Source organism: Falco punctatus, assembly GCF_963210335.1.
Source record: "Falco punctatus genome assembly, chromosome: 2".
Lineage (NCBI taxonomy): Eukaryota > Metazoa > Chordata > Aves > Falconiformes > Falconidae > Falco > Falco punctatus.
The window spans coordinates 18834539-18845344 of NC_137581.1; the positions used below are offsets into that span (position 1 = coordinate 18834539).

Sequence of the window (10806 nt, forward strand, 5' to 3'; positions counted from 1 at the left end):
CATCCCCTTCTTTTGTTTCTCTGTCATCAAATGTCATAAGAAATAGTAGAATGAAAAAATAAAAATTGTAATGAATGGTTATTCAGAACACCACAGGGTACATTCCTGTGAGAAACTGAAGATGCCCTGAGAACCAAAAGCATGGTCCTCCCATAAAGTACCGTATGAACCTCAATAAGATGTCACAATTGTATAGGACTCCTCCAGTCAAGGCCACTACTAGCAAAGGACATTCAACATCACAAGCTAGACTGATACCAGCGAGCAGACAGTGGCCTTGTATGGTCAGTCTCTTTCCTTGCCCTCTTCTCCAGTGCACCTTGTCCCTATCAGTTCTTGGCCTCAACACTATGGTAGCGTATTGTCTGTGAGGGTGCTAGTCACCACAGACCTAAACTGTGCTGCAGGGTGTGGTAGCAATGAAGCTGTATGGACACCCAAGCCTTGTCCCTGTCTACTACTCCAAGGAGCAGATTCACATCCAGAGAGGATCCCAGCTGACCTTCTCAAAGAGCACTAACCTTCTCCCACTTCTGGATGCTAATGATCCTGCAAACTAAATTCTAATATTCAGCCTCTCTTCTCTCAGCTACTGATCACCTAAACAGGGCATTCAAGTAGGAGCAGAGTGTCACATTTTTTCTGGTCCAGTCCTCTTGGACTCTTTGGTTATCTTTCATCCAAGAACTATTTAATATGTAATACATAAATGGTCTTTTGAACATGGACCAGAACCCAGCTTTTACATTTAGAGTGAGTCCCTAAATAGTCAGGCTAAAGAAAGATATTTTGTTGGCAAAATTCCTATAATGTGTGCTTGGCTTCTTTAGTCTCTTTGTGGCACTTTGTTTTCTTAGTCATTGTATGAAGAGCGCTAGCAGTTAATGCCATCTGCTGCAGTTCTGTTCAAGGGGTTAAGTTTCTTAAAGGAAGACCAGTCCCTTACAGAGCCAAGCCCTTTGCTCTGACAGCCGTGTTAACTGTGCTTAGGGCTGCAGTAGTGTTTGGTTAGTATTGATCCCAAGTGTTACCATAAGCACATCCCTCCAGCTTTTCTGATGAACGGTGGCCCTCGTCCTCCTGCCAAATTGCTGTTGCACAGTGAGACATCCTAATTTTATGCATATTCTTCATTCCTGCTGCACAATTTGGTCACTGACTCCTTTTCCACAGTGTCCCGTTCCCAGATAGACTTGAAAGGTCCACACACCTTTCCATTTGATAGACTCTGAACTTGTGGATAGAATGAAACACTATAAACTTTTCAGTTAATATTTTGTTTAGTAATTTTTAATAAGTTCCTTGTCAATCATTAATATCTCACGTTTATGTACCAAAACTGTAAAAACACACATAAAAGACATGAAAGTAGCCACCCTGAAATACTTACGGATTTCTGTGAAGCCAAATAGTGATATTCCAATCATGTTTAGAAACAGTGGATTCCCCTTCTCCTTCTCCTTCTCTTTCACCTTTTCCTCCCTCTTCTTCTAAATAACAAGTTTCTGGATACCTTTGTCATTCCTTTAACTACATTGTAAAAATCCTATCCTCTGCCGGAGATCTGCTTGCCTATAGGTGCAAATCTCAGTTCTTGGTGAATCGTTGTAGAAATCTGTACTTTCATAAAAGTCTACCTTTCCAAGGAAATAGATCTCCCAAATAAATGTACAAAACCCCTTTCCCTACCTTCTACTTACTCCAATTATAAAACAAAAAATGCTCTTTGGTTTACAACAAACAACTAATTTTCAAGGTGATTTCTCAATGCTATTTAATGTTTTGTGGATACAGCAGTCATATACACAATCTTTATACAACTGACATTTGTGGAGAAAAAAATCCTGGTGTTCAATTTGTCTCATTAGTTTTCTGTACTAGCAAGGCTGCAATTCACAACATTTGTTCTGTGCCATGTTGGCACTTTACAGGCTGATCTTTAATTCATTCTTCTTTAATGACCTATCCATTTGCTCATAAACCAGACCTTCAGGTTTCCTAACCACTTCATTAGACAAGTTACAGTGTATTCCTTTCTTTCCTTCCTTCCTTCCTTCTGTTCCTTCTCTCTTTTCTTTCTTTCGTTTCTTCCCTTCCTTTTGTTTCTTTCCTTTCCCTCTCTGTTCTTCTTTTCATAGAAAAAACTAAATGCGGTGCATTTTATTCTCTCTTAGCTGTGTTTCTACATTCCCCCTCATTAGGAAGACATCCTGTTCTCCTAGTACCTGTCCCTGAGAGTTTACAACATACTTTAACACACTTCATGGTAAATGTCCAACTTATTCTCAAACTTGTGGAGTAAATATGACAGGCTGGAAAGGACTTCATAGGACTGAAAGTGACAGCTGATATATATCTCTGTATATGAGAAATACTGTAGCATTTCACATTTTTTTCATACCATCACAGTTTACAGGATTTTAAAATGTGCATTCTCGTAAGGTTTATTACAAACCCTCTAACTAGAGCAGCTGAAACTGCATTTAGTGTTAGGTCCTTATGGGCCTGTGATTGAAATGACAAATGATGGTTTTATGTCGCATAATTTTCAGTTATGTAATTCCAATTTCTTGTAATCTCTGTTCTCACTGTTATGTGTTGCTCCCTAAATAATAGCTATTTAGAATTGTCACATCTACGCTGTACCTCACACGTTCCACCTGGTCATCTTTATTCTATACAGTGCATTCTCATGTTTATTTCTGCCTATTTCTTTGTTTTCTGTTCTGTAGGCTCAGTCTGCCTTTTGCTTTCCAAGCTTCTCTTTTTCACATTGATGCTACTACAGCATGACCTGCAAAGGTGGTGAGAGGTGGGTTAGCTAAGCTATACTCCGGGTCCACTCAAGACAAGTAAAAATATTTGTATCATACCAATGAATGAGAGACCTAATTTATACTTTTGAGCCATGAAGGTCAGAAGAAGTAGGAAGCAGTGCTAGCAGGAAAGAATGGCTATACATAGGATACCTCCCTGTTATAAATTCTACAGGCACCTCTTATCTGAGTATACAGAGAAAAGTTATATCGATACTTTCTTTGAGTATGTGCAAAACAGCTAAAAAGCCTCCTGCTATCATGCAAGAACATTGCTACATCCAAGTATGTTCTTGTAGGGCTTTAAAAATATGGTCACTCTTGTTGACTGTTTATTGCATTGATATTTCCTCTTTATTTCCGGCAGCTGCAGCAGTTGTTTTTATTTTATTTTGGAGAAAGCTTATGTTCTCTCAGAGCATCTCCTGATAAAAATCAGATAATTCAGTTGCTTTCCCAAAGCGTTTTCAGTCTAATTTCAGACATGACATGGCAAAGAGTATAATAAAACTTAGCAGAAGGAGACAGAGAGAGAAAAAACCAAAGAGTTTGGTAATAAGAGATTACAGGGTACTACAGTAGAGCCTAATACACTTGGTGGTGAAGAAAGCTTAAAATGAAAACACAGTAAACAACTGCTTTCTTGCTGATATCACTGGGAAAATAAGCATTTCTAAGATGAATGATGTTATTTTGGTACAAATGGATTATTCACAAGCACATCCTACATGATATCAGGTAAATGCCAGGAATAAGGAAGTGAAAGCCTTGAACTCACTTGTCTGAAAGCCTTTTTTCTTCTGAAAGCTGATTGTATCACTCATAAGGTGGAGGCCCCTCACCATGGAAGTAACCATTCCTGTTGCAGCCAGAGAAGCTCCATTTGCTACATAGGTTTTTGGGAAAGAGGGGAAGGAATGTCTGCACGGGGCTGTTGCTGAAAGGTGCATGATCCAACCCATCAAGCAATTAGTGACATACTTAGTTTTACCTTTCCTATGGGCAAGTGCTTGTAACCTGGGTTGGATTTGACCACAGGACACGGCACCTCACAGAATAAGACCTTCACATTTCTCATCCTACTTTAGAAGATACGACCATAAAGAAATGTTGTGCTTATGAAGTTTGAGGATGATCCTGTAACGAAAAAATAGTATTTTCTTTCTCTCTCCTCCAAATTACATCCTCAGAAGAAAAAAGCTGAAGTGGTGTAAATCTAGTGAAAACTAGGTTTATGATTAAACAACATTTCTAAAATTAATTCAAATTTCTGTAAGAGAAGTGGTGCATAAGATGGTTGCTTGTTAACATCCTGGCTACAAGCAGGGTGAAAGACAAGTGGAAAGAACAGGGCTGTCCACAAAGGCTTTCAGCTATGCAACAAGAGAAAAAGGTAATTCCAGCAGCTGGTATCAGGATTTCTTTTGCTATCATGATAGTGAGAAAGTGGGGATAAGACCAGGGGTCTCTTGTGTGCTTAGGGCCCAGGAGATAAGAGCAGAATGGAATAATAATGAGTGCTACTAACTTCCATCTTTGCACAGCAGTTGATTAAAAAAAAAAAAAAAGCAACCAAAAAAAAAGAAAAGAGAAGGATTATAAAAGGCCCAGGGCAAAATTTGAGCTATGTACTTCACTGATGAACAGTGCACTGAGCCTGGAGTTGACTGAGCATGGATTTTTTTTGGTAGAGCTAGAGGTAAATGGCTTTGTCATCCATTACACTTTCCCAGCTTTCTTAGATTTCCTCCCTGGAACAAAGCCAGGATGTTAAGGGGAGCAGGAGGCTTGCTATGTGCATGGAATGAGCAAGAAAATCTCCTGTCTCAGGCTAAGCCACGTGCTGCCTGGAAATGTAAGACCCAAATTTAAGTCCCTTCTCTACCAGCCTCCTGCCAGCCACCGGACCGTTATCCTGTGCGACCCTTTCACATTGTTGCTGTTCCAGTTTGCCTCAATGTCCAGATGGATCATACGAGCATCTGTCAGGACCGCTCTCTTCCTGACCCATGGGATAACCTATGGAAGGTGTGGCTGGTTGTTTCTCTCCCTTGGCATGGGAAAGTGCCCTGTATGACATGATGTGGATGCAGGCTTGAGGCTGCACAAACCCACCATCCTCTGGGGCTGGATCTGACCCTGTTGTAAATGGAATTCGACTGAACAAGTGCTTTATCTCATATTAAAAGCTGGAGTGAATGATATGTTGAATTATCTCTGAAACACATTCAAACTGTGCTGAGGGAAGCAGGTGAGGGGTTGTTAATATGAAATCAGATTTATATTATGGATAACTATGCTTAAACCTCTGTCCAGTCTAAGCAATAAAAATTTCTTTTTTCTCTCAGTGATACCCACTGGTACAGTCAGCTTATGTTTCACCAACCACTACCCATGTTCTCTATTTAAAAAATATAATCAGTTGGCTCCTCCGAATTCCCTGAAAACTCTGTAAGCTATTAAGAAGAGCAAAAAGATTAAATCTGAAAGGTCATTCCTCTGATTCTGCCTTTCTAAAATGTATTGTCTAATGAAAAAATAAATAGCAATTTGAATGTACAGTTACAGATAAAATCCTGCCCTTCTTTCCTCCCTTTGTATTAATTTTACCCAGATCTGCTACTCATTAGTAAGTATACGTATGTGGCAGCTTTAGAGTTCTGTTGCTATAATTAAACCAAAGATCTGTGTACTTGGTCAGGCATGCCCGATATTGCCTGTTTATTTCTTCATAGTCTGGACCCATATTCTACTCCTGGTGCCATTTAACACATTGTTTAATTCAGCAAAAGCTTAGTAACCTTCCTCAGCCAGCATCACATGCATCCTTTCTTTTTTTTTCTTCTCACCATCCCATGTGGTAGGTGTCTGCTTTACCAGAACAAGAAACGAATATGCTTCTAAAGTAAGAATAGAAATTGAATATGTAAAATTGTCCTTAAGCTTCATAAGGAATCATCTCCTGAGAACAAAGTAATTGTAAGCCCACATCACCCAGACTACCCTCTTCTAGAAGGTGTGGGGGAAAGAAAGAAAGAAGGGTATCTGCTGCTGAGCTGGGTAGCCTGGGAAGCAGCTTTGTCAGCCACAGTCAAGCTATTTCCAATTAAAAACTCTCAAGGACACTTAAAGTATCTCTTCAAGACAAACATTTACATGTGCAGGATCTTAGCTGACCTACCAGTGCATGTGAAATACAGATCTATTTTATTTTGGTTTAGGAATTCATTCTATTTACAGTGCTAGGGTTTCCGACCATGTTTAAATCACTGGGCTTCACCAGTAGTAGTGGGAGTATGTAGAGTCCTGAAAGGCTTCTGTACAGATGGCCTTAATCCCAGGGGGAGACTGCAAATCAATACGAGGGTCATTGGCATTCATTGAGTACTTGGCCTATCCGGCAAATGATGACATCAGTCTTGATGCAAAAGGGATCATGCATTATTCTATATGCAATCAACTGCTAAATTTAAACAGTGGTGGGACAATATATTTTTTTTTTCAAAAAGGGTCATTAATAGCCGAGAGCCTGAACCATCAAATCTTTACTTACATGAACAGTCTTTGCTCACACAGGTTATCTCATTAGGCAACTGTCTTGGCAAAAAAGAGCCTTGTAATACAGGGCTCGAGGAATTAGCATTTGAAGGAACAACTTCTCTAATTAACAGATTAAAAAAAATATCCATGTACAAAAGTCCATTTGGGGGATTTGCAGATATGTATGCTGCTTGCTTCTTAACAATGTGAATACAGAGAAAATTGGGAGTTAGCAAGATTGTAATGAGTACAAACATTGTTGCAAAATACAAAAAATATCCCCTTAATATAATATCCTCTATTGCACAGCAGCCAATCCTACTTGAGCAAGAAACCTAACCTCCGTAAACGTCATACTGCATATATACTGTGTGGAAATTCACTATAACTAATGAGCAATTTATTCTTGAAAGAGAGCACTCTTGAAGATACCATATCCTTTATTTCCATGCTAAACAAAGGAAGGGGGTTTCATGACTATATTATCTATTGGAGATATACTCTTTCTTTGTATTTTTATATTAAAATCTAATTAATTGTTAGCCAGAGCCAAGGAATAATGCATAGCTACTGGTCCATAGCAGTACAGATTTTCCCCCCCTGATTTCTGAAACTCCCTGTATTCTGATCATGGGTATTCGAATCCATACGCTTTGGTTGGCTGGTAGCCAGTATGAACCAGAATGCCAAGGTATATATAATTACAGTACAGTTATTTCCCGTCTTCTCCACAATGCTTCTTTTCTGACTGTCTCTCATTAAAAACTGTAAAACTAGTTGCCAGCAAGAGCAAGAACTACCTTTGGTTTTCCTTTCTTTACGCTGAAGCAGAAATATTCCCAAATTGTACATGAACCCAGACAGAAAAGTGGCTGAGACAGGAGGGAAGGAGTTAAACATTTTTCTGAGGTCTCTGCCCTTCTCTACTCCCTGAACCCATCTTTCATTCCCTGCAGTTTTGGAAAAACCTCATACTTGGAATAATTAACATACTAATTCACAAGGCACACTTTCACTATTTGCTAACGCTAAAAGCAAGGAATAATCTGAATAGCATTTTGAAAGTAATGAGCAAAGCACACATGAATCATTCCAGGCATTTCAGCCCACTGGTCTGGATGAAAGGGCTGAGCAGGGACAGGGGCAGGAGAGATGGGAAGAGGCAATTTGGGACCCGCGGAAGGCAAATGGTCAGGTGGCAAAAGACAGCAGATGAAAATAATACATATAGGATTTTAAATGTATTTAAGGCAATTTAACTTTCAGCAGCTTTGTCTTGCATCTTCTGACGAGTAAAACCTGAAGACATAGTCAAATACTATAGTGCAATGGCTAAGTATTCTTACCTATCAGCTTTTGCAATGATCACATTACGAGTTAGTAAATCCTTTGCCTTTGAAGTTTATTCAATCCACAATTTGGTTATTTATGCCATAAATAGGGCTAACATCCTAGGAGATCTTTATACCTGTATTCTAGCTGCCGATACTGTTTTCTGTGCAAAAGGTCATTCTTATGTTGTTGGGTTGTTTGTTTGTTTGTTTTGGGGGGAGTGGAGGGGGGAAATTCTAATTCTGATCATCTGGTCACTTCTGAATGGTAGCCTCAGTGCAGTTCCTACGCTTTCACAAACTCACCTGTGTTTTTGGGATTAAGTGTTGTCCTTGCCCACCTTCAGTTTAAGCTAAAGCATTCAGTAGAGCCCAGTCAGGAAGCACAGTTACTACTGATCTATATCACACCCTTGGCTGCTTCTGAGCAGGATCAGAGGTGTTCAATGAGTGCCCCTATGCCCCTCACCCTCTTTTGCAACCCCCCACCCAGCTGCTACTTTGCAGTCGGAGGGAAGAGGGAATGGCCTGGAGGTTGCTTTGGTGTTTTAGCCTGTGGGGTGGTTTTCTCCCCTAAGGCAGCAAGCAGAGACCATAGAGCAGATGGGAATGCAGACCTCGGGTGTGCACCTTCGAGAAAGGTGTGGAGGAAGGAAGGGGTGCAGGCACAGTGTCAACGAGGATATGGAGATGTGGCTGGTGTGCAAGAGGGGGTGAGCATATGTGCAAAGAGTGCTGGGCTGAGAATGCACGGAGGAGGTGTGTTTCTGGCAACCACGCTTGAGTATGCGCCTCTGGGAGCTGAGTAAGAGGAGCAGTGGGCAAATGAGTCTTTCAGTTCTGGACTGAACTTCTTTCCGTTCTGTGTAGCATCTGCAGCACCCCTCTAAGGCATCAGATCCTGTCATTCCGGGGAGGGGAAGGAGTAATGGGAACCTCCGTTCCTCTGGCTTTAGAGGAAGCCTTAAGTTGCAGTCCTTCTGCAAACAATTACTACTATCCCAACTGGGTTGAACGGAGCTCATCCCCTGCAGTGTAAGTCTTTGTTCTGGAACAGTCGTAGAGGTAATGGTGACTGGCCAAATTTCAAAAGCTGTGGTGCATTTACAGAGACAAAAGTGGCACGGAAGACATCTATCCGAAACAATAAAGGGCTTCGATGCACGGCTTACTGGCTCCTACCCGCCGCTGGGACAGGCTCTTGGCTATCAAGGTCAACAGATCTAACAGATCTTTGTTCTTGAGTGAAGATTTTCCCCACTGATGTCAGAGCTCCTCTTGTACAGGTTTTCCTCCAGGCTTTTCAGGTGGCTTCAAGTCACCAGAAAAGACTGACGCTTTCTATTGTCCCTTTAAGTCCTGTTCTCCTGTTAGGGCCTCACAGTAACTCTGCTCCCAGCACCCAGGGTCAGCCGAGAGCACACAACAACGTGGGACTGAAGGAATCTCGCAGGCCATCAGGTCTTGCCCCATGTTGTGATACCCAACGACATCACTTTGCTCCTTTTGAAGATGTAAAGAGCTCCATTAAAGGTAATTATTGTTTTTGCCCCTTTACCTCTTCTGAAAGTATTTTTCAAATCACAAATTCTCTTATGTTTAGCAATCGTCTGATGTTTAGCTTAAATGTATTAATGGGGGTTCATACCCATACGGGCTGGAAGAAAACACCCGCGAAGCTTCGCTTAGCCTCGGTAAGGCAAGTTTGTACAAGTATTGCCTGCGTCTGCACTACCTGCTGCGATTCGGTGCAAGGGTCCTTCTGCGCCCTCCGCAGCACCCACGGATTCACGCCAGCCTCACAGGGCAGGGCTGGCGTGCTGGCTGCGGGCAGAGGGGCGCTCGGGTGGCCGTGGGGCGTTGGTGCTGCGGCGGTGTTGGTGCCGGTGGGGTGTTGGTGCCATGAGGGGCTTTGGTGCCGAGGGGGGTATTGGTGCCATGAGGGGTGTTGGTGTTGTGGGGGGGGTGTTGGTGCAGTGGGGGTGTTAGTGCCGTGAGGAGTGTTGGTGCCGTGAGGAGTGTTGGTGCCGTGAGGAGTGTTGGTGCCATGAGGAGTGTTGGTGCCATGAGGGTGTCGTTGCCGTGGGGGTGTCGGTGCCATGAGGGTGTCGGTGCCGTTGAGGGGTGTCGGTGCCGTGCGTATGTCGGTGCCGGGGGGGTACGGGGTGCTCGGGGCGTGGTACCGAGTCGCGGCTCCGCGATGGGGGCGCGCGCAGCCGGGAGGTGAGGGCGCCGGGGGTGGCTGCGGGTGACTCGGTGTGGGCACGCCGGCCACGGCGTGTCGGCGAGGATGGGGACGCGGGGGAAGGGGCTGGCTGCGGCGGCTGGGGGCGGCCGGGGCGTTTTGGGGGCACGGGCCGGTCCCGGCGGCCGGGGCTGGAGGAGCGCGGGGGGCGAGGCGGGCAGGGCAGGGGCGGGGAGCGGCGGGGCCGCTCGGGGGCCGGGGGCGACGCGCGGAGCCGGCGGCGCTGGCGGCAACGCGGGGGGCACCGGTGCCTGCGGGGCCTGGGCGGGGGCCGCCCCCTCCGCCCCCTCCGCCGCCGGGGGCCGTGCGGGGCGGCGGCGAGCGGGCCCGGCCGCGCCGCCTGACGTCACCGGCCGGGGCGGCTATAGGCTGCGGGCGGCGCTCCCCGAAGCGGCGGCGGCTCCGCTCTGCGCGCTCACTCCGCGCTGCCGCAGCCCCCAGCGCCCGCGGCGCCTGGGCGCTCCCTCGCTGCCTCCGCCGGCGCAGGTAAGGGCTCCGGGGCGGGCACCGGCACGGCGGGGCGCGTCCCCGCCCGGCTTCGGCAGCCTACCCCCGCCGCGGTGCGAGGCTCTGGCAGCCGCGCCGCCGCTCCCTCCGTCCCTCCCTTCCCGCGGCAACTAGTTGGGCTGAGCGGCCGGGCGGCGCTGCCCGGGATGCCGAGCAACGCGCGAAGCCGGTGTGGCGGCGCCCCGCCGCCGTCCCGGTCCCGCCGCGGCTCAGCCGCCCCCCGGCGGGGAGCCGGGGCCGCTCGGGGCGCTGCCGTGGCGGGGCGCAGGGAGGCGGCTGCCGCAGCCGGCGGCGCCGTGTTTTGGGGCGGGGGGCGCAGCGCAGGGTGGGTGCCTCGGAGCGCTGATGTGTCCGGCTCCCTTTGCAG

General features: G+C 45.7%; 1 protein-coding gene across 1 annotated transcript in view; it reads left to right on the top strand.

The window, feature by feature from the left end:
• The first annotated feature begins 10039 nt into the window (after positions 1-10039).
• LOC308058926 (uncharacterized protein C11orf87 homolog) overlaps positions 10040-10806 on the top strand; it is a 39272-nt gene continuing 38505 nt past the window's right edge. The window contains exon 1 of the mRNA XM_080375522.1: positions 10040-10418. The gene's annotated coding sequence lies outside the window, so the exon portion shown is untranslated. The remainder of the gene's footprint in view (positions 10419-10806) is intronic.